The sequence below is a fragment of the Rattus norvegicus genome, chromosome 3, assembly GCF_021556685.1.
Source record: "Rattus norvegicus strain SHRSP/BbbUtx chromosome 3, alternate assembly SHRSP_T2T, whole genome shotgun sequence".
Taxonomy (NCBI): domain Eukaryota; kingdom Metazoa; phylum Chordata; class Mammalia; order Rodentia; family Muridae; genus Rattus; species Rattus norvegicus.
The window spans coordinates 125341674-125369304 of record NC_141536.1 but is presented as its reverse complement, the minus strand read 5'-3'; the positions used below and the strand labels follow the sequence as shown (position 1 = coordinate 125369304).

The window sequence follows — 27631 nt, the reverse complement described above, 5'->3', positions numbered from 1 at the left end:
ACATTTAGTATTTTGATTATTATGTCCAGTGGTGAATTTTTTTTTTGTTTACTAGATTTGTGTTCTATATGCCTCTCATACCTTTATAGGCATCTATTTATTTAAGTTAGGGAAATTTTCTTCTATTATTTTGTTGAAAATATTTTCAGTGCCTTTGACCCAGGTTTCTTTTCCTTTCCCTAGTCTTATTATTTTTGGATTTGTTGTTTTCATGGGGTCCTGGATTCCCTGGATGTTTTATACTAGACTTTTTCTCCTTCCTTCCTTCTTCCTTCCTTCCTTCCTTGCTCCCTCCCTCCCTCCCTCCCTTCCTCCCTCCCCTCCTTTCTTTCTTTTTAAAATGTAGCATTTTTTTCACTGAAATATCCATTTCTTTTATTTTTGTCTTCAATGCTTGATATTCTCTGAGTTCCTAAATTTTCATTTTCCAGATTTCCCTCAGTGTGAGTTTTCTTTTTGATTCTTTTCAGGTCTTGAATGGTTTTATTCATTTCCTTCCATCCTTTGTTTGTGTTTTCATGGAGTTCTTGAAGGGACTTATTCATTTCCTCTTTCAGGACTTCTATCATATTCGTAAATAATATTTAAAGGTCTTTTTCTTGTACTCCAGCTATGTCGCAATTCTCAGGACCTACTGTGTGGTAAGGTTGCTGAGCTTTCATGGAGACATATTGTCCTGGCAGTTACTGATTGTGTTTTTACACCTGCATCTAGGCATCTGGGTTTGCTATGGTTGTAATTCTAGATGACGATATCTAGTCTTGTCTTTGCTAGGTGGGTGTTTTGTTTTTTTGTTTCTATTGTTCTCTCTGTTTCTTAGGACGATGAAACAGATACCTGTGAGTTGACTGATAGACATTTCTTCAGGGTTGCTGCCAGGTGTGGCCATTGTGGGTTCCAAGTAAGTTGTGTTTCAGGTATTGGGAGTTGACCCTTGGAAATGGGTAGGGATTGGAGAGGTAGTGGGATTCACAAGAAGGGGGAAAGCAGTGTGTTCCACCAGGATCTTTTTAGTCTGTTGGTGGCACAGCAGTGAGGAGAATTCAAAGAAGGTAGTCTACCACAGAGCTGGGGATAAGAATTGGGTTGAGTTTGGAGGAGAAGAGAGAGTGAAGATCTGAATCCTGCACATCTTCTGGGTTGACATACTTGCTTCTCTGATAGGTTTGCATGGTGAGTTTCAAGGATTGCTTGTTGGAGTTTCAGGTCTGGCATAACAGCATATGTTGGTAGGAAGGTTGGAGAAGAAGTTCTGTGTGATCCACTGGAGGTGGGGAGAGGAATTCAGCAAGTGGCCCACCTTAGAGTTAGGGATGGGGCTAAGGGGCTGAATGAATATGGAGGGAAGAAAGGAGAGGTGAAAATCTGTGGATAACCTACCTGTTTCCCAAGACAGCAGATTCTTTGGAGAATGCCCGTTAGTGATGGGGGGTAGGATAATGTCAGAATATTTCAACAAATATTTGATCTAAGACTTATAAAAAACATTGCAGCTTCTGCCTTTTTCTCAGCCATGCAGAGAGATGTATATGGCAAGGAATGACTTCCAACCTCCAAGGACAATATAGCAGACAACTAAGTAAGCCAGGCTACAAGTAAATCCTCCAGTACCTGTAAGGCTCTGAGCTACAACTCTCAGTTAGACCCAATCAGCTAAGTTGTTGTTAAATTCCTCAAACAAACTACGTAAGGTACTATTTCAGTTAAGGTTTTATTGGTGTGAAAAGACACCATGAGCAAGGCAACTCTTATAAAAGAAACCATTTAATTGGGGCAGGCTAACAGGTACAGAGGTTTAGTCCATTGTCATCATAACAGGAAGCATGGCAACATGCAGATAGACATGGAGCTGAGAGTTTTCTGCATCGTGTTCTGCAGACAGCCAGGAAGAATGCTTGCATCACAGTGAGCAGACTTGGTCATATATATGAGATCTCAAAGCCCTGCCTCCATAGTGACATGCTTCCTCTAACAAGACTACACCTCCTCCAATAAGACCACACCTCCAAAAGTGCCACTTCTCATGAGCCAAGCATATTAAAATCACCAGAAATAGTAAATACATCTTTGTTGCATTTTTTTAGTTAAGCAGGTTTGGGGGTTTTGCTGTTGTTGTCGTTGTTACTGTTGTTTTTATTGTTGTGGTTGTTGATGTGGTTGTTCTTGTTTGTTTGTTTGCTTGCTTGCTTGCTTTTTAGTTTTATGTTGCTAAGTTTTGGAATAATTTCACATGTTATAAGTAACTCATACTCTAGACTGTATATGCTATAGTTATCACTTTTCATTAGTCTACCTAGATTTATTTTTAGTGTAATATCAGAGATTGAAGGGGACAAGTTGGGGCTCAAGACATTTTTAAATTTCTTTGCATCTTACTTTCTTTTTGAGCAGAACATACCAGATAACTCAACCTACAGTTATGGGGTAGGGTACATTAATTTATGTACTATGGGAAGACAACTTACAGGGCAAGCTTGATGGTTGTAAAATTTGTAAACAAATCCAAGGACACTGCATTATTTTAAAAGAAGGTGTCTACTCCTCTTCCATATGGGCTAAACCTAGTGACTCAGTTCCAATGATTAATCTATGATACACTTGATGTTGCATGACTGACTATGCATGCTTTGTCACGAAAAGGAAAGCTTCTGCCTGATTCTATCTATGGCTTCTTTTTTGTTTTTTGGAAAAACAATCACTTGTCACTAGGGTATAGATAGAGGGGTCTATGAGGCGACAAAGTTGGCAGCCATGTTGGATGAGGATTCTTCAGCTCCAATGAACCCTTCAGACAAATGCTTCTTTCCCAGATGTTTACCTAAACTGCTGAGCTAAACCACTACTGAATCTTGCTCATCCACAGGAACTGCAAGAAGGAGTTATTTTATTGTTGCTGCAAGTCACTAAATTATGAGCTAATTTCTTCTACAGCAACCTGCAGGTGCAAGGAAGGGGGAAGGAGCTGTTTCAGATTGCTTTCTTCTTCAACTCACAGGCTTGAGATGCTCATTTTTATTATTCTAGCTATTAGGACCTCTTGTAGCTAACTCTAAGTGGAAAAGAAATGGAACTTGGGCTTTCAAAACCTTTCACTTAAGGCTACATCACAGCATAAGCTCCAAGATGCACTAAACCTACAATACTGCCCTTAGCACAAGCTACCACTGTTCCAGCCAGAGTCTCCTAGACATTAAAGCTGGATCATGACACCGCAGCACACACTAAGTTGGTAACCAGACAGTAGACCCTCCAAAAGTAATACCAGAGGAAGCTGGCACCTTTGCACTCCCTCCACTCAACAGTGGCTTCTGTGAAGTACCAGCTATTGCATGCTTGTCTCAAAGGTCTAACATAGTTGCAATTATTTGAAGGGATCCATCTGCAAAAGAGGTTATGGTTATGAGTTATGCTCATTCCTCCTTTCCATAAGAACCATAATTATATTAGTTCAATACAGGTGGATATCACTTATATCTCTATTTCCTGAAATTTAAATTGTTTTGTTTTTTAAGGTTCAACTTCAGAGCCATTGCCAATAAATTACTAATGATGGCTTAGAGTGCCAGGTAAAGACCAACGCTAAGGTTGCACCTGATCAGTCTATGGAAATATGGAATTAAATTATGAAGATGTCCCAGGTGTTGCATGACTGTGCCAAATGATGGAGACCTGCAAAAATAAACAACCTTGGTGTCTATGTTTTCTCCTTCCCTCTTATGACCTTAGATAAATGTAAAAGTTGAAACTGTTCCTGCAGAGTGAACCCTCTTTATCCACTTCACTGAAAGGGCATATAAAGCAGCCTATACACTCTTTATATTATCCCAGTCCTAGGTAGAACTTTGGTACATAAAACAGCCACTCTGACAGCAAATAACAAGCTGTTCCCACCCAAACTTTATTCAAAAGAATACTCTCCCTCAACAGTAACCTCAACTATACCCTAGTACCCTCCACTTTGTGAGTGATTTCTTCTGCTAATCTACCACCAATAAGGTGCCAGCCTATTACTCCTCATCGTCAGGTCTTCCTATCCACTCATTAGGAATACCAAAGTTCAATCCTACCAGCCAGATTCTGGCTGCCACAGTTGACTGTTCTGGACAGGGTTGAGCAGGGAGGAGTGGAGAGCATGGGGATTATAAGGCACTGTGAGTTCTATGAGATGACACCTTCTGTGGTACCTGTTCTACATACCTTACTCATTGGTACTATGTGGTCTCCACATAGACAATAGGATAAAACATAGCCAGACTGTAAATCACATTTTTTCTTGAAACTTCTCAAAAGATAGATTTGATTTGTCTATTTTTATTTGAAAACAACTTAAATTCCATTTTTTATATTCTTCCTTTCTAATACATTATTTCTTTAGATGCTTATCTTCTGTTTCCTGTTTCCTTATCACTCTACAGTCAGTTCAGATCTATATCCTGATCCTTCTCCTCCCTCCCCTCCCCCTCTCCTATGCTGGATAAAGGAAGCAGGATTTGATTCTCTTGGTTCTATCACCTTCCCATTGGCTTGGTACACTCCTTTTTCCTTTTAGAATTAGAATTGTCCCAGTGGGAAAGGAGAAAGGACATTTCCCCATATTATCTGTGCCTGGCTTGATAATTACTGCCACTTCATAACTAGGAGAGATCCTTTCTTCTATTTCAAGGAAATGAAGCAGGCTAGTTATTAGCAGAATTCTAATGTTTCTTGATTAAGAAAATAGGATTTGTCGAATGACTACATTGACATTCGGTGTATGTATGTATGTATGTATGTATGTATGTATGTATATTTGTGTGTATGTATGTATACATATGCATTTTGACCTAGTATATCTAATATACACACAATGCTTGGAAGGTTTCCTCAGGAGTCTATTACGTCTTAACAAGAATGAATATTGTTGCACTGTCTGTGCTCTTCATGGCTAAGAGGCTGAGTTTTATAGTCATCACTTACCTATTTTATTCTTTTATTTATTTATCTAATGGTTATCACATTCTCTCAACATTTGAAATGTTACCTCAAGGGGAAAATATTTTTCAGGAAATCAAAGCACTGGAAGCTAGGAAAGAAAACGTGTGATCATAATTTTGAGAATATTAAAGAGCTAGAATACAATCAGATGTCTTTGACAATCACCTACTGACTTTACTGCTCTGTGGAAAAGCTTGTAACTCCTCATGCTGAGAGTCAGCTCTGAGCCAGCCCTTGTGACAGCTAATTGTACACAACATTAATGGAGAATGTGGATGGCACCGGCTTCCCAACCTGCAACTCTGCTTCATAATCCCTGGCTTACCAGCTGGGACTCTGATGGGGCGTTTTACAGCAGAGTCTTTGCTACTCTCGTGAAACATTATAATCACATAAAATGTTATGTTGTACCATTGATTGTAAGTAGTGTGGAGCCTTCCCGTGGCATGTGTGTCTTAATCACCTCTTTTCATCACTTCGCTGCCCATTGAGGAGTCCTTAGAAGGCTTCCCTCCTCATGAATTGGGGTGGGGCATTTAATCAGCCACAACGGGTGAAGACACCCTCATTTGCAATTCCAGTTCAACAACTCACCGAGTGTAGCATTGGGAAATTCTGTCCACATCCTTCTCTTTGTATTTATTCAATATGGAGCTAACATTTCCTTGGTCTTGTTTCACTATTTCATCCATTTATATAGGGGGCTTCTCTGGGCAACCTGTTTTGGACACCCTAATCAACTTCCTTATATACCAGTGAAACTTTGAGTGAGAGAAATGTGCTTGTCAACTTCATCTACTGAGTTCTTTCCGCCAAGGAGGACCAAAGTGCTGGGAAATCTGCCCCAGTTTTCAACCTTGATAAAAGATTAAGGATGTATCTGGACCAAAATGTGAAATCACAGACCTAAATCTTGTTCCTCTCTAGCACTCCACACTGCTCATGGTTTCAGTGAACAACAGAGCCTATTACAATGGTTCAGGATCTGAAGTAGACCACTACCTGGCTCTCCCCAGTTTCCCAGTGAACAGAGCACACAGCACAGAACTAATCAACCAATCTGTGTTGCAGTGGTGAACAAAGCCTGCTTTGAATCAACACCAGCTTCTGCAGAAAATAAAAAGGGGACCCTTTCAAAGACAATGAGCTAATGCTGCTGAGGTCAGAGACAACCTCTACTCATCTCTGCCCTTTACCAGCAGGGCTGGCATTGTGCCCTTGTAAGATCCCTGAAAAAGCCAGCAAGATGAGGGTATATCAGACATGGGTGAGTGCTACATATACACTGTGGGTCTACCAACACACCAGATAGAAATTACGTCTCTGTTGAAACCAGGTACGCATAATTCACCATAATCCATTTTGTCCTTACGTACATGCTTCTGATTAGCAAATACATTGACTCAAATGTCAACCAACTTTAGAAAGAGGGAAGGGTGTCTCCCTCTCTACGTTGGTGTTCCTTCAGACCCTCAAAAGTTCCACTGCCACACGGGTACCTTGATCAGAAAATATATTGTACATTCCAATAACCCATGAACTTTTAAAATACAATGCCTAACTCTAATTGGTTCAGTTTAGTCAATGTTTTTTTTTTTTTTTAAAATGATAGTAAAGGGAGATATGTTCCATGAAGAAGAGAATTAGAGGAAGTGGGTGGGGCAAAGAGAGGAAACCTGAGAGTGAATATTATCAAAGTGCATTTTATACATTATTTACCTGTATACATATGTACAAAATTGTCAAAAGCAAATTCTAAAAGGTAAAAATTATATTGCCTACCTCTGACCCCAAACCAATTATATCTCCATGGTTGGAAGCCAGAAATGAGGTTTTTATTTTTATTTTTGTAAAGATCCTTGGCAACCCATAATGAAACTGTTTGTTAATCACTGGCAAAATGGTTGTGCACAGTCCTCAGGGGCAGACTTGAGCTGGACTCCTGGCTGCACCTCTTGTGTTACTTCTGCTTCACAAGCTACTTATACTTTCTGTGCCTCGCGCTTTGTCATTTGAAAACTATAGTGTGAACAAAAGTCAATACGGTGTACCTCCCAGGACCCTTTCTAGGAGTCGATGAGACATTATCTGCCAAATGTTCACGTCAGCCCCTGGCACATGATAAGTGCTACAGATGTTTGCTGTTAAGAAAAATAAATGTACCAAGTTCAAGTTCATTCCTTCCTCAGGGGTGTTGGCTCTTGTAGGTCTGTCCTTCCAGACATCACTGTTCTTGATTGTCATGGACAATAAGAAAGACTTGCGGTCTACCTTAACATCCTATTTGGTCCCACATATTTAGGCATTTCTTCTGGTGGCCTTCTCCCATGGAAGGGATATCAGAATAGGATCTGCCTGATTCTAGATGAGCAATCAGAAATGGAAGAAAGGAAAGGAATGAGAATTGGGGTGGATTTCACTCCTGGGCAATCTGCAGTAGCACATTAAGGAAGAAAGCTCAAGCTTCTAGACAGAGAGTCTTTCATGAGCTAGGAACATTCACAGTACACATTATAGGCCTGGTGTTTGTTGTGGGTGCAGCATCATGGCTGGGAAGAGCATGTGTTGGCATCTTCAATTAAAGCTTGAGTAATATGAACCTTGCATGTAAACAAGAGAGGCAGCCTCTCCCTGACAATCTCGACCTGTTGAGATTTCATACAAGATAAACGACTTATTTTAATTCCCTCATTTCAATTCAGTAAATAGCTCGTATCTGTCCTATTTAGAGTTCAATTAGTTCTTTTAATTTCTCCAAATTGTAACCCACCTCACATCAGAGTCCCAGGTTTTCTCACTGAATGGGTATAGAAGGATGCTTTACAAGAGGGTGAAATATAGAGACCATTATCAAAGGCAGGGAAGAGATTTAGACTCTATATGGATAGCAGAGTGCAGATCAGCAAAGATTCCATATGACTCCAGACCAGGGATTCCAGACTGGGCTCTGTGCATCTCATTACGGTTTGAATTTTACTTTCTGCTAATCATCCTTAAACCATGAGACATGTGTGCTCCGTTCCATAAAAGATAACATACCCTAACGTGGGACCTCAAGACGTTGTGAGTGTGATTTGAATTTCACAGTCACCTCCATTTCTGAAAGGTCTGCTATGAATTCTAGGGCATGGGAGCTATATCCTTCAGGATCATCGTGGGTTACAGATAAGTAGAGTGTCTTATGGATTCATTTCTTGATGGCTGCATTCCTTAATCTATTCAAAGAAGATGTCGTGATGGCTGATAGTTTGGAAAAGTATCACGGTGAAAGTTTTCTGTCACCTGGCACCTGACTGTGGAAGATTGCCTAGCAAGTGACAGCCAGGCAAGGCCATTCTCATTTTGTTATTTTCCACTGTAGTCTGGAGTTCTGATCCCAAGAGGCTTTGAAGAAATGTGATTTGGTTTTTAAACTGACCTGGGATGAAAGAACAGCCCTTGTTCATGCAGTACATGCTTTGCATGATCTTTCCTGGCATTTCCAGAATGTTTGTGCACTACGACCAGACTGACCTTTCTGTTTGGTCCTTTCCCCTTTTCTTACACAGTAGCTCTGCAGCTCCAGTTCAGGCTCAGATCTCTGGTGGATTAGGGATTGTCAAACTTTAATATATACACGGGTCGCTCGGATATGTTCTAGTATACGTATTCTGATGTGGTAGGTCAGAGGTCACTGTATCTAGGAGATATAGTGCTGATGGTCAAAGACATACCTTGAATAGCAAATATCTAGGACTTCCATAATTTCTCAACCCCAAACCATCAACATCTAGGCATTGAAAATGACTATCTGACCACAATCATTCCGATGAGAGGGGTGGTATGTTGTTTTTCTATTCTTGAGGCTATTTGCCATTTTACAAATCCAAGAGTGCATTGCCAGTGGAGAGCTGGTGTTCTAGAATCTAGAATCTTGGTTGCTGGAAGCAGTTTCAATAGGTCCAAGTACATTTTCCTCAAATTACATGAAGTCCTCACCACTGTCCATATCCTGGGGCCATACCTGCCCTAAACAATGTCCAAGGAGGGATCCAAGTTTGACTTGGATGACTGAGGCAAAGGAAAGGGGGAGATAAACACCCATGGTAGAACCCAGCGTCTTTTTCTCTTTTTTTTTTTTTTTTTTTTTTTTGGTTCTTTTTTTTCGGAGCTGGGGACCGAACCCAGGGCCTTGCGCTTCCTAGGTAAGCGCTCTACCACTGAGCTAAATCCCCAACCCCCGTCTTTTTCTCTTTCTCCACTCAATAAAGTATTTGGCTATGTGTTGTTGGTTCTGTGCCAAGATCGTAGAGCAAGAAAGTATACATAACCACCCCCTTTTGAGGCTTAGCTGACCGTAACCAGTCCTCCTGTTATACCAGCTGCTGAAAAGACCTCTGTGCTAGGGTAAGAGGTGATCCTACTCATGGTTTTATCATCCAGAGCAGCTGATGGGACACTGCCTGTGAGGTTCCCCTCCCTTCTCTAAACTGTATTTTCTCTCTTGTTGTTCTTAAAGCTCTTTTTATTTATAGCAAGGAACAAATAATTACCTACAGCTGTGTTTCTCAATTGTAGGCACTTAAGACAGTATTTCCTCCTAACCAGTCACCAGCCTGTTTCCTCCTCTTAGGACTTCCTGGCATATTCCAGTTGTAAGAGGACTTAAGCGATCAGCCAATAACCATGGGGTCCTCTGCGAGTTTTCTGAAGTCATCAGATTGATTTTTTATTCAATCTCAGTACCTTGGAATGGATTTAAGAGACAAAAGACTTCCCTACCATTCCTTCTTATACCGATGAGGGAGGCTTCAGAAAGATTAGTTTCAAGGAGTATTCTGTGGCTGGAGTGGGGAAAACACTCACCTTGGAATCCAGGTCTATAGGTTTCTTCAGCTCTCAGTTTCCTTTTGGGTTCAGTGTGGATGAGAATGGTGCCAACACCACTGGTAGAAAAGTTAAATCAGTGCAGGCAAAGGATGTACTTTCATGTTAAAGCTGAGGAGATACTCACCAGCTGAGAGCAATGACTGGGAGAGCCCAGGAAGACAGAACTATAGAATAAAAAGGGGGTGTTACCAGGAGAGTCATCTAGACCAGGCAAAGGGTTCATTGCAAATGTCAGAGAACATGAGGATCCGTGGAATGACCAGATTTTTTCAGCTCCACTCCAAGATGACAGGATGAAACAGATCTCCAGTACAGCCATAGATCCTTGTCTTTAAGAAGCTCTCTAGGTGATATTCTTAGTACGAACCACATCACCTCCCTTCCTGATATTGCAATCATTCGTAGCCCTTTCGTTCTGTGAGATCATTGGCAAGCACTAGTGGGCAACGCCTTAAATGAGGAAGGAAGGGAACAAATCCTGGCTAGTGACCCAGAGTGAGTAGAATGTGAGCTTTCAATGTGTTACTTCATCCTCACAATAACTTGTGAGGTCGCTGACGGTCATTTCTGGTGTTTGTATTTGTTGTTTGGTTGGCTTATGATGGTGAAACTGAACCTATAGGCCACATAGATACCACCACACAGCAATGTTAAAGTGATCAGATTTATCCTGAGGTGAGGCCCAAGATCTGAGGCCAGAGATTTTGTATCAATGATGCAAATGGGCACCCCTACTCCACACCACTTTTCATTGTTGGTTGCCTGGGAAAAGTTAAAATAGGTACTTATATTTATGCTGACGTATAGTCTGTAACCACAAACTCACTGGCATTAGTGATGTCTTCTAAAATTTGATTAGAGTAATGAGTTACTTGCTTCTAAAACCACATAATGGTTAGGCAAGTTCAAATCCACACTGTGGGTGTAGTTGAAGGACTTTGATCAAGTTTCTGACTTCCCTGTGCTTCTATTTTCCTGGTCTGTAATGAGGACTAGCATTATACTTTCCTCAGAGCCTTGCAGACAGGAGGAAACGCGCCAGGGCATGTACAGAATGACACTGCAACTTTAGCTTTGGCTCCATGAGCTCTGTAAAGTCCTTTGTAACTACAGGTCTTAACATCCAGACCAGACCCCACAATAATATCAGACAGCACAAGTAACTGTGTCTTCGTTTTCTCAGAAGTGTCTTCTCTGAAGTCTTGGCTGATGATGAGAGGGGACAGGTGAACAAAATATCAGTGGCACCCATGTAAAGCATTAAAGCAAAATGCCTCAGAATGTCTCTGTTTCTTTGCCAAGGTGATTGTACTTCACTGATTTTCAGGTAGAAACTCAGAGGTATTCAAGGTGGGGGATCTGCCCATGCATATCCCAACGAATATGCTCCTAAAACTCCAGAAGAGCCAAAAGATGGGAAGATATGAATTATCATATCATGAAAGAGCAGGTAACATTTTATTCTCTGTCAAAAAATAACCTTCACGATATGAATTATCATATCATGAAAGAGCAGGTAACATTTTATTCTCTGTCAAAAATAACCTTCACAGATTGGGGCAGAGTTCAGTAGTAGAGTGCCTACATAGTAAGTCATCCCTACTACATGCTTAGTCTCACCACTGAAAAGAAAACAGAATTAAAGAACGAATCCATTGACTAGGACTGGGGAACCCAAAATTAATTATACTTCCTGCTTCGGCTGCACTGACATGAGAGAAAGCTGAATTTCTCCTCTACCCCCTCTCTCTTCACTCTTGGCAGAGTGACATTTCCTCCCTCCTTACCAAGTATGGAGTCTGTTTCCTCAGCCTTGGATTTGGGGTTCCCTGTATAACTTGCTTTTGCCGATTGGAATTTTTGCAATGGAACTGAAGCAAGGGCAGTATTTGGTGTGAGCCTGAGAGGCTTACATCCTTCTGGGAACTTCGCCATGTCATCGTAAATAAGCCCAGGTCTGGTGCTGCTAGGAGGGATACACACTTTAAGACAATCCATGGAGGCCATCCAAGGGCAGCAAGTCTTTGTACAGTTTCCCAGATGATTATAGACTCAAGGTCTGTCTTCAAACAACAAAACCAGGTAGTTAATCTATAGTCTCAAATTAATTGCTTTCTCTCTCTGAGGCTAGGGGATGCTTGTTTCATAGTCAGAACTAACTGATATACCTACAGTTGATAAGACTAAAACAGCAGTAACATTTAAAAATTCATTAAAAGCCAAGCATGTGGCAACACTTGTGGTCCCATCACTAAGAAGGCCATGGTAAAAGGGTGGCAAATTCAAGACCAGTTTAATAGCATAGAAGGACACTGTGCCAGCAAATCTTAAACACTAAAATCGGTAGTATTTATGTTTATTACTATTATCATCATTATTATTATTAATTATAAGTTGGAGTGTCATGTTGGCTAACAGTTTTGTTAAGCATTTCTCAAAAAATAGGCACAACAGTTTAAAGTTTTACAGCTCTATTTTATAATATATGCTATGCTACCTCTATATAATATATACTATACTATTACATATAATATTAATAATTTCTCCATTATACAACTAAACAATATATCATGAATAGATAGTTGTTGAAGGAATGGAAAAAATCAGTAGCTGACAGCAAAAGCATATAAGCTTAGATTACACTGGCTTCATCATATTGGAAAGGACAAGTGAGAGCGGCCTTCCAGTGATAGCCCTCCCATGGCCAGTCCCTGTACTCACTATGACAGGAGTATGGTAGTAATGGCAATTACCAACATTAGCCGAGCACCCATTGGACCATTGGACATCACACTGTTCGATACTTTAATCTCGAGGATGAACGAACTGATACAAGCACAGGAAAAGCAGAGTAACACAGAAATCCAATTACTAGGTTACACTTTGATTCAGAGTCAACTACACAAGTGTCTTAAAGAAAGGAAAAAGGAGCAAAACAATAGGAACTGAAAATAGAGTTTTTCTAAGCATAACTCTAGTGACATTTTTGCATTTTTAACATCTTTATCGTTTTTTAGATGCATTTGTTCCTACATGTTTGATGCTTCCCCTGTATGTCTGTAAATACCCCATGTGCATGCCTACACAGCTCAGGGCTATGAGATCTCAAGACACTATGGGATCCATTAGACGTAGAGTTAAGGATAGTTGTGAACCATCATATGGCTGTTGCAATCTCAACCTGGGTCCCCAGCAAGACTATCACATGTTCCTAACCACCACCTTTAGCCTAACCTCTTGATAGATTTCTCTAGGTTGTTAGACTAAAGGCTCCTGGTTTTCTAACGTCTCTTTATTCCCGAAAAGAGACCTAAAGACTTTCCTTACCTATTCCACATGCTCATGTTACCTTTTGAGAAGCTAAGTTAACTTCCTCATGGAGACTTGGCAGATGACCTTCTGTGGGGTCTCTGAAGAATCTCTATCATTCTCTATAGAGGCTGTCACTGGGCCTTGGGCTTTCCATTGTCAGCATCACACATCTGCATTAAGGCACAGTCTTTACAAAGCTTAACATTATTGAATTTACATGAACTTAGAGACAACAGATACCCTGAGAAAACAATGGGTGTGACTTAATAAAGTACAGATAGGGTGGAATAAATTGACACACTAAATACTTGTCCTCTTTAAATTTGGGCACTTGTGCAAATTACTATGCAACTGGTGCCATTGCTGTGGCAGATGTTTTTATTTTACAAAAGAACACAAACATCTAGATACTTGTAAAGAAGGAAAGAAGATGTTGGACAGGCTAGGACTGGCTCATAGGAGGCAGTGTTAGCATTCTGTCTGAGCTCCACCTCCACAGTTACCTGGTAACAGCCAGGTATGCTCCACCCTCAGTTCCCTGGCAACAGTCAGGTATTCCTGACACTATAAAAGGGGCTGCTTTCCCCCTCCTCACTCTCTTACTCTTGCTCTTGTTCTCCCTTGTTCTTATTCTCTTGCCCTTTGTTCCTTCTCTCCCCATTCCTCCTCTTCTCTCCATGTGCTCAGGGCTGGCCTCTACTCATCTCCTTCTCCTCTCTCTCTCTCTCTCTCTCTCTCTCTCTCTCTCTCTCTCTCTCTCTGCTCCCCTCTCAACTCCCTTCCCCACGCCCTGAATAAACTCTATTCTATACTATACCATCATGTGGCTGGTCCCTCAGAGGGAAGGGATGCCTCATCATGGACCCAATGAGGCACCCCCTTTCCCCAGACCCCCATAGAGCATAATTCCCCCTCCTTTTATCTTTTAAAATACAACAGGCAGGATTGGAGTCCTGAGTCCTGTGTCATTTTCTTAGTGTAGGATTACTCCAAGGGAGGCCCCTGCCTTAGGGACATCCTCCTCACCAAGGATCTGGTCAGATTGCAGGATCTGAGTCATTGGGAATGTGACCCAGGTATCTAGGTTATCAACCCCTTCAGGAGATTCTTGTCCATATGGAGATCAGACTGTGCCAGAAGCAAAGAGGAGCAGATGTGCGAAAGTCCAGACCATGGGGATCTGGTATATGGCTGTGACTAATGGACAGAATGTCTCTAGTCCTCAGGGTCAGGAGGAGGAAAAGTACAGGTACTGACACAACACAGGAAGACTTTGGGACTATTGCAAATAGGGCTGGTCCCTTAGATGTTCTGAGTGTCCTACTCTTTATCTTTGTTCCTTTTCTAGAGTCAACACACCAGATTTACAAGCCACTTGCCTCCTCCCATCCCAGCCCTCTAGAGAATGATACTTTATCCCTGTATTTGTAGAGCATCATCAGCACTAAATGTGTTCAGAAGTGTATCACTATTTGCAGATGATAAGATACTATATTGAAGTGATCCCAAAAGTTCTACCAGAGAACTACTAAAGCTGATAAACAACTTCAGCAAAGTGGCTGGGTATAAAATTAACTCAAATAAATCAGTAGCCTTCCTCTACACAAAAGAGAAACAAACCGAGAAAGAAATTAGGGAAACGACACCCTTCGTAATAGACCCAAATAATATAAAGTACCTCTGTGTGACTTTAACCAAGCAAGTAAAAGATCTGTACAATAAGAACTTCAAGACTCTGAAGAAAGAAATTGAAGAAGACCTCAGAAGATGGAAAGATCTCCCATGCTCATGGATTGGCAGGATTAATATAGTAAAAATGGCCATTTTACCAAAAGCAATCTACAGATTCAATGCAATCCCCATCAAAATACCAATCCAATTCTTCAAAGAGCTAGACAGAGCAATTTGCAAATTCATCTGGAATAACAAAAAACCCAGGGTAGCTAAAACTATCCTCAACAATAAAAGGACTTCAGGGGGAATCACTATCCCTGAACTCAAGCAGTATTACAGAGCAATAGTGATAAAAGCTGTGTGGTATTGGTACAGACACAGACAGATAGACCAATGGAACAGAAAGGAAGACCCAGAAATGAACCCACACACCTATGGGCACTTGATTTTTGACAAAGGAGCCACAACCATCAAATGGAAAAAAGATAGCATTTTCAGCAAATGGTGCTGGTTCAACTGGAGGTCAACATGTAGAAGAATGCAGATCGATCCATGCTTATCACCCTGTACAAAGCTTAGGTCCAAGTGGATCAAGGACCTCCACATCAAACCAGATACACTCAAACTAATAGAAGAAAAACTAGGGAAGCATCTGGAACACATGGGCACTGGAAAAAATTTCCTGAACAAAACACCAATGGCTTATGCTCTAAGATCAAGAATCGACAAATGGGATCTCATAAAACTGCAAAGCTTCTGTAAGACAAAAGACACTGTGGTTAGGACAAAACGGCAACCAACAGATTGGGAAAAGATCTTTACCAATCCTACAACAGATAGAGGCCTTATATCCAAAATATACAAAGAACTCAAGAAGTTAGACTGCAGGGAGACAAATAACCCTATTAAAAAATGGGGTTCAGAGCTAAACAAAGAATTCACAGCTGAAGAATGCCGAATGGCTGAGAAACACCTAAAGAAATGTTCAACATCTTTAGTCATAAGGGAAATGCAAATCAAAACAACCCTGAGATTTCACCTCACACCAGTGAGAATGGCTAAGATCAAAAACTCAGATGACAGCAGATGCTGGCGAGGATGCGGAGAAAGAGGAACACTACTCCATTGTTGGTGGGATTGCAGACTGGTACAACCATTCTGGAAATCAGTCTGGAGGTTCCTCAGAAAATTGGACATTGAACTGCCTGAGGATCCAGCTATACCTCTCTTGGGCATATACCCAAAAGATGCTCCAACATATAAAAAAAGACACGTGCTCCACTATGTTCATAGCAGCCTTATTTATAATAGCCAGAAGCTGGAAAGAACCCAGATGCCCTTCAACAAAGGAATGGATACAGAACATGTGGTACATCTACACAATGGAATATTACTCAGCTATCAAAAACAATGACTTTATGAAATTCGTAGGCAAATGGTTGGAAATGGAAAATATCATCCTAAGTGAGGTAACCCAATCACAGAAACACACACATGGTATGCACTCATTGATAAGTGGCTATTAGCCCAAATGCTTGAATTACCCTAGATGCCTAGAACAAATGAAACTCAAGACGGATGATCAAAATGTGAATGTTTCACTCCTTCTTTAAAAGGGGAATAAGAATACCCGTGGCAGGGAATAGAGAGGCAAAGATTAAAACAGAGACTGAAGGAACACCCATTCAGAGCCTGCCCCACATGTGGCCCATACATATACAACCATCCAATTAGACAAGATGGATGAAGCAAAGAAGTGCAGGCCAACAGGAGCCGGATGTAGATCTCTCCTGAGAGACACAGCCAGAATACAGCAAATACATAGGCGAATGCCAGCAGCAAACCACTGAACTGAGAATAGGTCCCCCATTGAAGGAATCAGAGAAAACACTGGAAGAACTTTAAGGGGTTCGAGACCCCATATGAACAACAATGCCAAGCAACCAGAGTTTCCAGGGACTAAGCCACTACCTAAGGACTATACATGGACTGACCCTGGACTCTGACCTCATAGGTAGCAATGAATATTCTAGTAAGATCACCAGTGGAAGGGGAAGCCCTTGATCCTGCTAAGACTGAACCCCCAGTGAACGTGATTGTTGGGGGGAGGGCGGCAATGGGGGGGAGGATGGGGAGGGGAACACCCATAAAGAAGGGGAGGGGGAGGGACTAGGGGGATGTTTGCCCAGAAAACGGGAAAGGGAATAACACTTGAAATGTATATAAGAAATACTCAAGTTAATAAAAAAAAAAAGAAGTCCAAAACCAAAAAAAAAAAAAAAAAAAAGAAGTGTATCACCAAGTTGTCACCATTTATAACTAATTAGTCAAAGATATCCATCTGCCTGGAGGCTCATCACACTTTTCATATTAATTTTTATGCAAATTTAGTGATTCTGGGAAGGAATGATGTCAAGTAGGTCAGTAGCTACCTTACTCAAGTCAGCATAGGATGTATCCTTAACAGACAACCTGTAAAATCTCCAGGAAGATCATGTTGTATTAAGTCTTGATATGGGGGCTCGTACAAACTTAAAATAACTTCAATTAAAATCATGAACTATATCATACATACATTGCTTGTGTGTGTGTGTTTGCTCATGCGCACATATGAATATATGTGCACATGTATGTGTCTACTCTATATAGTCTGAGTCGTGTAGCACACTGCCCAGAAAGCCAATCCTTCAAAGTACAGTTCAGTTAATTTAATCATTCTTCTTTTATTATTTCTCAGCTCTTGCTTATTTAAATCTAATTTCCTTTTTTTCTATTTTATGATATTTGTTATCTTCTTTAGAAAAAAGCTGAGTTATATTTCAATAGCAAATCCCATTGAATCGGGGCCTTAAAGGACATGGAACAAAACCTTTTTTTTTTTTTGGTTCCACATGTAAATGTTTAATAAAAGAAGAAGAGTAGAAGGGAGGAGAAACAAAGGCTGGCTATGAGCACATGGAGGGAAGGGAGGCAGGATGGGGAGAAAGGGGACAGAGACAAAGGGGCCACTAGGGCAGAGAAGAGTAAGGGCAAGAACTATGGAACACAAAACTTGAAAACTATTAGTTTGAAATACTAACAATAATTTGAAAGAAGGGTCAATTGTCTAATATTCATCTAGTAACAACAGGCAAGACATTATTCTTACTGCTTCTTTCCAGAAAGAACTGTCTGGATTCTCATGAAGATCGTTGCCATGGCAAGGGAGACTAAAAATTGAAGGAAGTCATTCCACAGCCCAGTGATAAACCAACACTCAGATTTTGCCTGGAGGTGACATAAGCTAAAATTAGACCTGGGGTTCATAGACCCTCCTGTGTCGGCAGTGATGAGAAGGTACTGCTATTCTCTGTGTGTGCTACTTGATGTGGCTACTGTCTAACCAGTAGTCTAGAATGACTGTTCTTTCTGTGGACCAGGTACCTGCCTAAACCCTAAGTTTCAGAGTTCCCTGCTAAACTGTGAGAGGCATTGTCACCACCCCAGACTTTTAAATGTCCCTTCTGCTGCCCCCTCCCAATTTAATGATACTTTCTGCTCTCATGCCCATATCGTCAATCCTATACCTTTCTTTTCAGCTGACCTCTAGCTAAGACTATGAAAACCTAAGTCCCTTATTTTGGTGGGGATAAATTTTGGTGGCTAATTAATGCTCCAGAGACATCTAGGGATCAGACTGAAGCGCAGATTGTCCCAAATGCATGTTTTGTTCAACCTTAAGCCTTCAACATTCTGTCTTCCCCACTCATTCTGAAAGCATGTTTCTTCTTAGACCATTAACTCAGGAACCTTCATCTTAGAGTCTGATTTTAGTCATTGTAATCTAAGGAAGATTGTGTAACCCAGATGTTTCCAACTAGCATAGGCTGGATCTGATAATCTGTAATATATATAATATATAATTACATATTATATATTGCATATATAAGATATACATATATACACATATATAATATATCTATACAATATAATATGTATTGTTTTTTAATAAATAAAATCTCATGAGAACCTGGGTAGTGGAAAGGCACACCAATAATCCTGGCTCTTTGGAGATAAGAGTTTTATGAGTTCCAGACTAGCCTGAGCTCCATAGCAAGACTATGTCAAAAACAAGAAACAAAAACCACCCCTACACAAAACAACAAAACCACACACAGAAGAAATCCCTACTCTGAAAAGGTTTTTCTTAAGAGCAAACATCACCCTCCCATGATTCTGTGTGAAAAGACAAATATCTACAGATGACAATCTTTTCATCAGCAGTCACACAGGCAAGAGGGTCAGAACAAACCCAGAATCCTTTCATCTGGCTTCTGTTCAGTTCAATCACTAAAAGCAGCTTAGCTACCCTAAGAGTCCACCACATCTGGAAAGCTGGTGTGGAGGACAGAGCAGCACTTGGGTGTGGTACTGATTCTGACTCCTGCTGATCCTCTCCATTACCCACTCTCTCCTGTTCTCTTCTCCCCTCCTTCACCCCACATGTTCTTCCTCCTTCCTCTGTCCCCCTCCCTCTCTCATCCCCTACTTTCTTGTCTGTAGCCATCCTCTTCTCCTTCCCTCCTGTGCTAGCTGCTTTTGCTCTCTCCTGACCTTCCACTATCTACTCCTGCCCTGCTCCTTCATTCCTTCCAACCCTCCCTCCTTTTCTCATCTTGATCATTTTTACATGAGTGTCACCTACAGCTGCGTTCCCCTGAATCTTTTCCCTCATACTCATTTTGTTTATTTCACAAGTGAAGACTTGTAAGCCAGCGATTTGGCAAAATACACACATTTGAACTGACAGTCGTGAGTTGGCCGCTCAGAGGCGTTTCCGTCAGCAGGAATGCCATCCTGGAGATTCATGACCTGTGAAACAGGAAACAGGAACAGCAGCCCTTTTCTAGCAGAGGAATTTCACTGGCAGTGCTGCTCACAGATCTGCAAGGCTTGATTTAGCAGATGGTAGATCAATATGAAAATATTGTTAAGCTTCTGAAACTGGGAAGATATTTAGATTACTTGACTCATGGGCAACATAGTTGTATAGTTGCAAAAAGGAAAGGAAGCAGTAAGATTATAAATTAGAAAACCCTACAAGAAAAAAAAATCTATCCTTTCCAAATTCAGTCTTTTGTGACCTTTCTTCAAAAAGCTGAGCACTACTGTAAAGACTCACCTTTATTATTTTTTTCCTGAATAGTTTCTTCTGGTCTTTCAACAGCCCTTTCCAAAGAGGCTACTCTTAGGTACTTGACAGGGCTTACAGAAGTCTGCTCAACCATTACTGCCCCTTTGGTTCAGGTGCCCTCCCTGAGGATAGCCAAGAAGTCCAACCACAATACCAATAGGGAGCTGGTAGGAGGAGAGGAAGTTAAATCTTCTCTGTCTCTTTCTGTAGATAAGGAAAGTAGGATCCACGAGAGCAAAACCTACACAGAGACTACAAGAAATAAACCGACAGCCAGGATCTCATGGTGGGGAGTAGGTTGTCCTAAAAGTTCGTTTACTTTCCTCAAGCCAACTATTTAATATTTTGTCATTCAGAATCACTAAGGATAAAACATTCCACAATTGTGTATTCTTCCCTATATCCACACTCTGAAATAAACTCCACTGTGTGTCCCACCAAAGGGTGGGATCCACCTTCTGCTACTGTCACCCTATCCAGCCTTCTAACATGCTTTGATCAATAGCACATAGCACAAGTGACATTGCTTATATCCTCAGAGCTGGTCACAGCCACTTGTACAGTGATGATGCCTTTGTTGAAACGTGCTCAGTCATCTTGGGCTGGGCTAGCTCTTCAGAGGTGGGTTCCCCATGCTGGGAGGATAAACCATGTGGCTGAGGTCACCCTATCCTAGCCACTCTCAATTGGGCAGGATCTGCCCACAAAAGCACAAATTTAGCACAGAGTAACAAAGCTGTCCTGCTACACCCATCCTAAATTTGTTAGCCACAGTATCATGAGCTCAGTAAATCACTGTTATTTTAAGCCAGTGTCATGGGGCGGTTGGTTATGGAGCCAAGTTTAGCAAACATACCTGGTTTCTTCACCTATTTGAAAAGGCGATGGGATATAGGTTTCTTATTTTAAGTACTTATTTGAAAGAACCATATTCACAGAAGCTTAAAATCCTGCTGAGTTTCTACTGAGTAGCCATGTGGCAAGTTACAAGGCTGGCTAAGAGGACAGTGCCAGAAAATGGAATCCACCTTTTGACGGGACACACAGTGGAGTTCACAGTGGAGTGTGGACATAGGGAGGCATACATAATCTTTAACCTTTTTCTTTTTTATGTTCACGTAGCCATGTGAGTGCTAGAATGTAAACAACCATTCAAATGAAGTAAAGTCAGCACTGAGTGCTTGGGGCTGGGGAAATGGCTCAGTCAGTAAAGCACTCTTTGTGCAAGCAAGAGGTCCTGAGCTTGGATCCCAGAAATTATATAAAAAGTTGGTTGCAAGGGGCACATGTCTGTGATCCCTGACTGGGAAGGAAGAAAGGAGCAGATCTCAGGGGCTTACTAAGCAGTGTGCTCAGGTAGTGAACTCAAGTTTCAGTGAAAGACTCTGACTCAAAAAATAAGCTGGAGAAAAACTGAAGAAGACACTTAACTATGATTATGATCTCTGGCTCTATCCTCTCTCACACCTGAAAACACACATGCACACATTCATACAAACACATATACAAACATACATCAAACACACACACACACACACACACACACACACACACACACACACACACAAAGGAAAAAGACAAGCTGAGTTCTTTAGTCATACTAACCATGATTCAAGTTCACACCTGTCACTGGCCACTGCACATACTAACACAGATTAAGGGCAACCTGTGCTAAGCAGAGCCACCTGAAGCTGCAGATCAAACCCCCAGAGCCACCACATCAGGGTGCTTCCTCCTTGGAAAATTTCAAATCTATATGGAATCTCCTATTTTACCTAAAATAACTAAACCACTGGGGAATGTTTGGACTGGCTGGAAACTTGATCGGTATTGCAGGGAGAGAGGGTAAGAGTGGAGCTGTTAACAAGTTGGGAAAGTCTTCTCCATGCTGAAGGAGATCTTCCTCCTTCGGGGGATTGCCCTACATTTTATTTTAAGCATTTTTTTGTGTCGATAGGGTTGATAGCTAACTTTATTTGAATTCAACCCTCTAAAAGAACCAATGGAATATTTTTTTAAGTATGCCAGCTGCTTCTTTCCAACTCTCTTTCCAATATTTTCTCCTCTCCCTCTCCAGTGCGGCCTTTGACTTCAAAGAACTAGAAAAGACTCAGAGGAAAATGGGTATCTGACCTAATTAAGCACATCGATTAAAATTTTCTTTTAGCTGATGAAACATTCCCTTTTCTTTACCAGCTTCATTCGGATTTCCTGAAACAGGGGACCTAGAATACTGTCCCCTCGCTGCTCCATGGAAACCTACAGTTGCTAAGAGGAGCATCAGACAAGCAGGCAGCAAACAGGGGACAGCACATGAAACAGTAGAGGGGAAACTTCCTTGCTCAGGCTCCAGCACAGCCACCTTCACCATATGATCTAATGACTTAACTTTCCTGTGTTGAAACCTTGAAGGTTGTAATTTTGCATGGCAACTTTCAATTACTGGCAAAGATTTAGTGCGGGAAATGAAGGAAGCACCAAACACAGTGGCCTGCACAGGGTAGAACAATCATTCTACTGTGAGGGAGTGCTAAATAGCAGTCTAAAGCCTTACCCAGGTCTCCAGTGTCTGATTTCTACATCCACCCTCAGTTTCTCTGACCTGTGTTAATAAAAGAGGTACCTGTGTTCTTCAAGTCTATCCTAAGGTCACCCATTTCACCCCCAAGGGATAGGGGTCCAAACTGATATCCACACAGCCAGCTAGTGATAGTACAGATGTCCCAAACCACAGGGCTCCAGCCTTCAGGAGGACCAAGAGCAAAGCAAATATACTCTAGAGAGCCCTGTGGGTCAAGCTCAGGCTGGGCTCTGCCACTGCTTTCTTGAGTAGGCTCTTCTCATCACACAGTTTTCCACATCTAGTGACTCATGCTGGTTCTCTCCTGGCTTTGCCTTCCATGGCATTGCTGGTGCATTTGGCTGCAAGTTGTTCAAAGAAAAGACCCCAAAGCCTTCTTCTTTGCCTTCTCTCCAACTCAGTATAGGCACCATGCATTTGACAAAACACTCACACACTGATTGAGAAACTTATTACACCCGAGCTTAGCCAACAGAATTAAGAAGTAATAAGAAGTAATCGCATGGGTCCTATGTGATCTGTGTTTCTTGCCTGGTGTTTCTAAGTTACCAGGTCTTCAGGTAGCTTGTGGTACCTACCATATGATACAGTGACTGTAAAGTACACCTCCATTCTTTTCTGCTTTGTGATATTCTTTGCAGATTCTGACACCAAGAATCTTTCATTGTTTCACGAGTTTGCATCCAGCTTTTGACTTGTTTCTGTTAATGGAACATGACAAAACAGGTGTTTTAGTTGTTCTCTCCATAAACATCAAAGGCCAAGCATGAGTCTCTCCTCATTGTTCAGTTACCATTTGACCAGCCCGAGCTAGCTAGTTTCCTGGAGGATGAATCTCCACATGGAGCAGAATTAGCCTCCATCTCAGCTACCTCTAGAGCTTGCAGTTCTTATATATTCTTTCAGATGACCAGCAGTACTACTGGGAACCATGGCAGACATATAAGACATAGTACATATGCATTGTTTTAAACACCTCTATTATGAGGTAATTTATTAGGCGCAATGGGTAGCAGATAACCTGAATGAGGGGCGATCTGGGTAGCAAGTGACCTTATATAAAATCTTGGCTCACATTATGTCACTATCTTTGGATCAGTAGACCAGGACGTACGTATGTACGTGTGTGTGTGTGTGTGTGTGTGTGTGTGTGTGTGTGTGTGTGTAATTCTCATGGTAGTTCTATATATAAAATTGTGTTTATCTATTTACAAAAGAGATATTTGCAGGTTGGAAATGTCTCCTAAATGGCTATTATAATGCATTAAAAATTAGAAAAAAATATCATTATCCATATCACCATCGCCATATTTTTAGCTTCCTATGAAAGATCTGCCTAGAAAGAAACAGGTGGTGGTCTTCTGAGATACTGAGGATGCTCTGCTTTTATTCTAGTGCTAGTTGGTTTGAGTATGTTTTGTATGTTAATCTTCATCAGGCTATCCACCTGAGATATCTTACATGCTCCAAAAATACTGTAATAATTTAACTAAAATTAATAAAATGAAAAAGGGGCCCTTGCTACATCTGACATATGACAATGACAGCAGTAAGAAAGGGGTGTGATAAGCCTGAGATAAAGGCACAGTTTAACATTGGACTGAGTCCTCATTGATCTTCATTGCCTCAAACATGCATGACCCATTATATTTAGTACTTATTTTATGTACTCATTTGAATTTACCAGTTATTGAAACTTGTGTTATGAAGACCTGCTATGGAAATAACTTCTCTGATGATTGACACATATTCAACCTGACCTCTAACTTTCCAGTTCCTTCTTTATGGAAAGCATTTCTGTTGTTATAATTGTCTCTCTTGTCTACAGTGTGAAATAATAGGTCAACTGTCTATTCCCCAGGTTCCCTTGCTTCCAGGTATGGCCATGTGATCAAGTTTCTCCAATTGAAAGTTAGTGGAATGATAGTTAGCTCTCATCTTCTGGGTCTGTGATGAAGAAGCAATTTCTGTTGCTGTTTCTCTACAAAGATACCAAGAGTCCTAGGGATGTTGGATGGACAGGACCTGGTGTCAGAAATTGACAAGTGGTGAAAATCATCTGCTCTTAGGAAGACTGGAATGGGAATCCCAGGTGGTAAATCAATAGTATCCTATTTGGAAAAGTTGCTGAAATATATTTGGTTTTACTGCTCACATTACAGTGATTAATATGTTTTCATCCTATGGTTATTCATGCATCCATGCATTTGATAAATATTTATGAAACTCTCATCTGCAAGGCACTGTGCCAGATTTCAGCCTCCAAGGATCTTCTTACCTGCTGGCTTAAATGTGAGGACAGACAAGTAAGGCTTATTTGCCTAATTATGTGCTATGCCACATATAAGTTACTTCACACCCAGAATAAGAGTCAACTATCGCATTAATCCTATGATATAGATGGTACAGACCGAACTGATAGATGGGAAAACTGAAGCTTACGATATCCATGAGGCAGGACTTTCTACTTAAACAGGTATGCCCATTATACTGCCTCCTAAAGTAGAGATTAGATAAATATGCAAGAACCCTTAAACCAGTGAAGAATAAATGACACAAGTGAGAAATGTTTACATGCCGACAAAGATGCCTCGTTCAATATCATCTTCATGCTTTATCCGGGCAATTCTCTGCACAGAATCATCTATTTCTGTCAGTGATCGGATGGGCTTCATCCTTATCTTCTCCATTAAACAAAACCATCATCATCGTCATCATCATCATTGTGTGGAATATGATGTGTATGGATTGGGGCATTCTGTGTGCCATATCATGTGTGTACAGGTGAAAGGGCCACTTTATGGAGTCCCTTCTGTCCTTCCATTTAACTTGCACGGATTCTGCAGATTGAACTTAGGTCACTGGGCCTATTCTATGAATACCTTCACTCACTGAGCCACCTTAGAAGTTCCATTTTGACTTTGATGGTTATGTCTGGGAGCTCAGCAAGATCCATAGAAGTCTCCAAAGTTCATTATTACATAAAGCATTGTAAAAAAAAAATCACTTAGTGAATCAGGAATTTGCATGTACTTGTTTCTCTATTCCATGTGTTACCTTATAAAACTCATTTTTCTCACTCTACAAAGTGGCAGGGCTATCTAATCCTCTTCTAGAGAATGGGGGCAGGGAGGGAATGGGTTCAAAATGTCTTAAGACTTTAAAAAGCATACATAAATCATTTCATTGTTCTTATGTATTTAACAAACAATAATGTAATTTAACCTGTTTTCCTGACCATATTTCTACATATTTTAATTAATTTCAGACACACTCCACATATGAACATTCTCAGCATACTAACTCGGCTGTAAAACCCAAGGCTTTTCATTTGCCTCAGATGTAAATGCCGGGGGTGTGTGTGTGGGGGGAGATCACATACAGTTAAGAACACAAAAAAAAAAATCTTCAGATCTAACACGTTTCTCGGCAATTGGATGGGAGTCTCAGGGAAGTGGATGACCCACAGACTTCAAGGCTTCCTGTCTTAGTTAAAAGAAATACAAATTGCTTCCCCAGTGCACCTTCTCAGGGGAGCTTCCAGGATAAAGTGCTGAGATTGCATGAATCCACCTTCAAGCAGAAACCTGAGGGAGATGCCGTTATTTCTTCATGAGTTTTTAATGGACCTGATTTCAAAAGACCGGCATGTGTTTGTGCTGGGTTCCTGGCTCCTGGGCTCTGTGATGACTCTTTATGACAACACAGCAAGCAGACTGGGACCCTGTGCCTTTTAGACATTTAATAGGTGGCCCCACTTGGTGTTGTTACTGACCCTTCTCTGCTTTCTGCCTGGCTCAGAAACATGCTTGCTTGCTCACAAGTCAACAAGCATTGCGGGGCACCTGTTTTATTTGGTGCTTTGAGCAGAACCCTGAAAATATTCATGTTATGGAGACATTGTCACCATCTCTGTCTTGTATGGGGATCACTTCTGTGGCCACACTCTACCCCATATTTCAGATATCAGTCAGTACACCTCCGAGAAAGGACTCTTAGTGCGGCCGCCAGAGGCTGGCTTGTGCTGTGGGATAGGTGTTCCATACATGTGTATTGGACGAACACTGAAATGTTTGCCAGGATAGCTTATGCACATATTACGAAAAAAATCTCTATTTCACAGAAACACCCCCTCAGTGTTTCTAGAAACCTGTAGTTTAGTTCTATAAGGTAAATATCAATTCTTTATTCATTTGATAACTATTCTTTGACCATATGTGCTAATACTGCCTTGGTCAATATAGGTAAGTAACCATAGTAGCAAAACTAGTTGAATTCTTAATAGGGAGAATAGGATATGAGAAAACCAATCAACCAACCAACCAAAAGACAATGCAATTTGGCCATACGAAGTCACAGAGAGAGTAGTTAAATGATGTTTCCATTGCTACTTCATTTTATAACAAGCTGCCCCATAATAAAAAACAAACAAAATGAAACAAAACAAAACAAAAAAACAAAAAAGACACCTATTGTTTATTGATTCCATAGCTGAAGAATTTGGACAAGGCACCCTAGGGGAAGGCCTGACCCAGGAGTTCAGCTTTAGGCTACTGGGCTTGATTATGGGGGCTGGATCCATGTGAATCTGGTAATGTTGGTTGTTACCTGTGAGATGCTTTGAGTGGTGACTGGAAGATCTCCCATGCATTTTGGGCTTTCTCCCAGCATGGTGGCCTCATGCTTCCTTACCTTCAACCCCCACTAACTCAGCATTCCAAAAGCAAGTGTCCCAACAGGCAATGTGAAATATCTTTTACTATAATACCTTAACTTTCCTAAGAGAACCTGGAGGCTGTGGTGTCCAAGATCAAGTCACCGGAAAATGCAGAATACTACTTGGAACTTTGAAAAATGTACCTGGTTACTGCATTCTCCAGAGGGGGTGATGACATGTGTTTTCATGGCAGATGGACAAGAGGGCCAAAGGCTAAGTAGCACATCTTTAATGAGGACCAAAATTCCACTAATGAGGGAAGAGCCCTCATGACCTAATAAGTTTTTAATAGTCCTCCTTTTAATACTATCACATCGGTCGTTATGTTTGA

The 27631-nt window shown here is 41.1% G+C and overlaps 1 long non-coding RNA gene across 2 annotated transcripts in view; it reads right to left on the bottom strand.

Moving 5' to 3' along the window:
• LOC120101704 (uncharacterized) overlaps positions 1–23229 on the bottom strand; it is a 107988-nt gene extending 84759 nt beyond the window's left edge. The window contains exon 1 of one of the 2 annotated variants that reach the window (XR_015683843.1): positions 23162–23229. This is a non-coding gene — a long non-coding RNA (uncharacterized LOC120101704). Of the gene's footprint in view, positions 1–9819; positions 10171–23161 lie in introns of those variants that run through there. The other variant, XR_015683844.1, reaches the window with a different exon arrangement.
• Positions 23230–27631: the final 4402 nt, after the last annotated feature.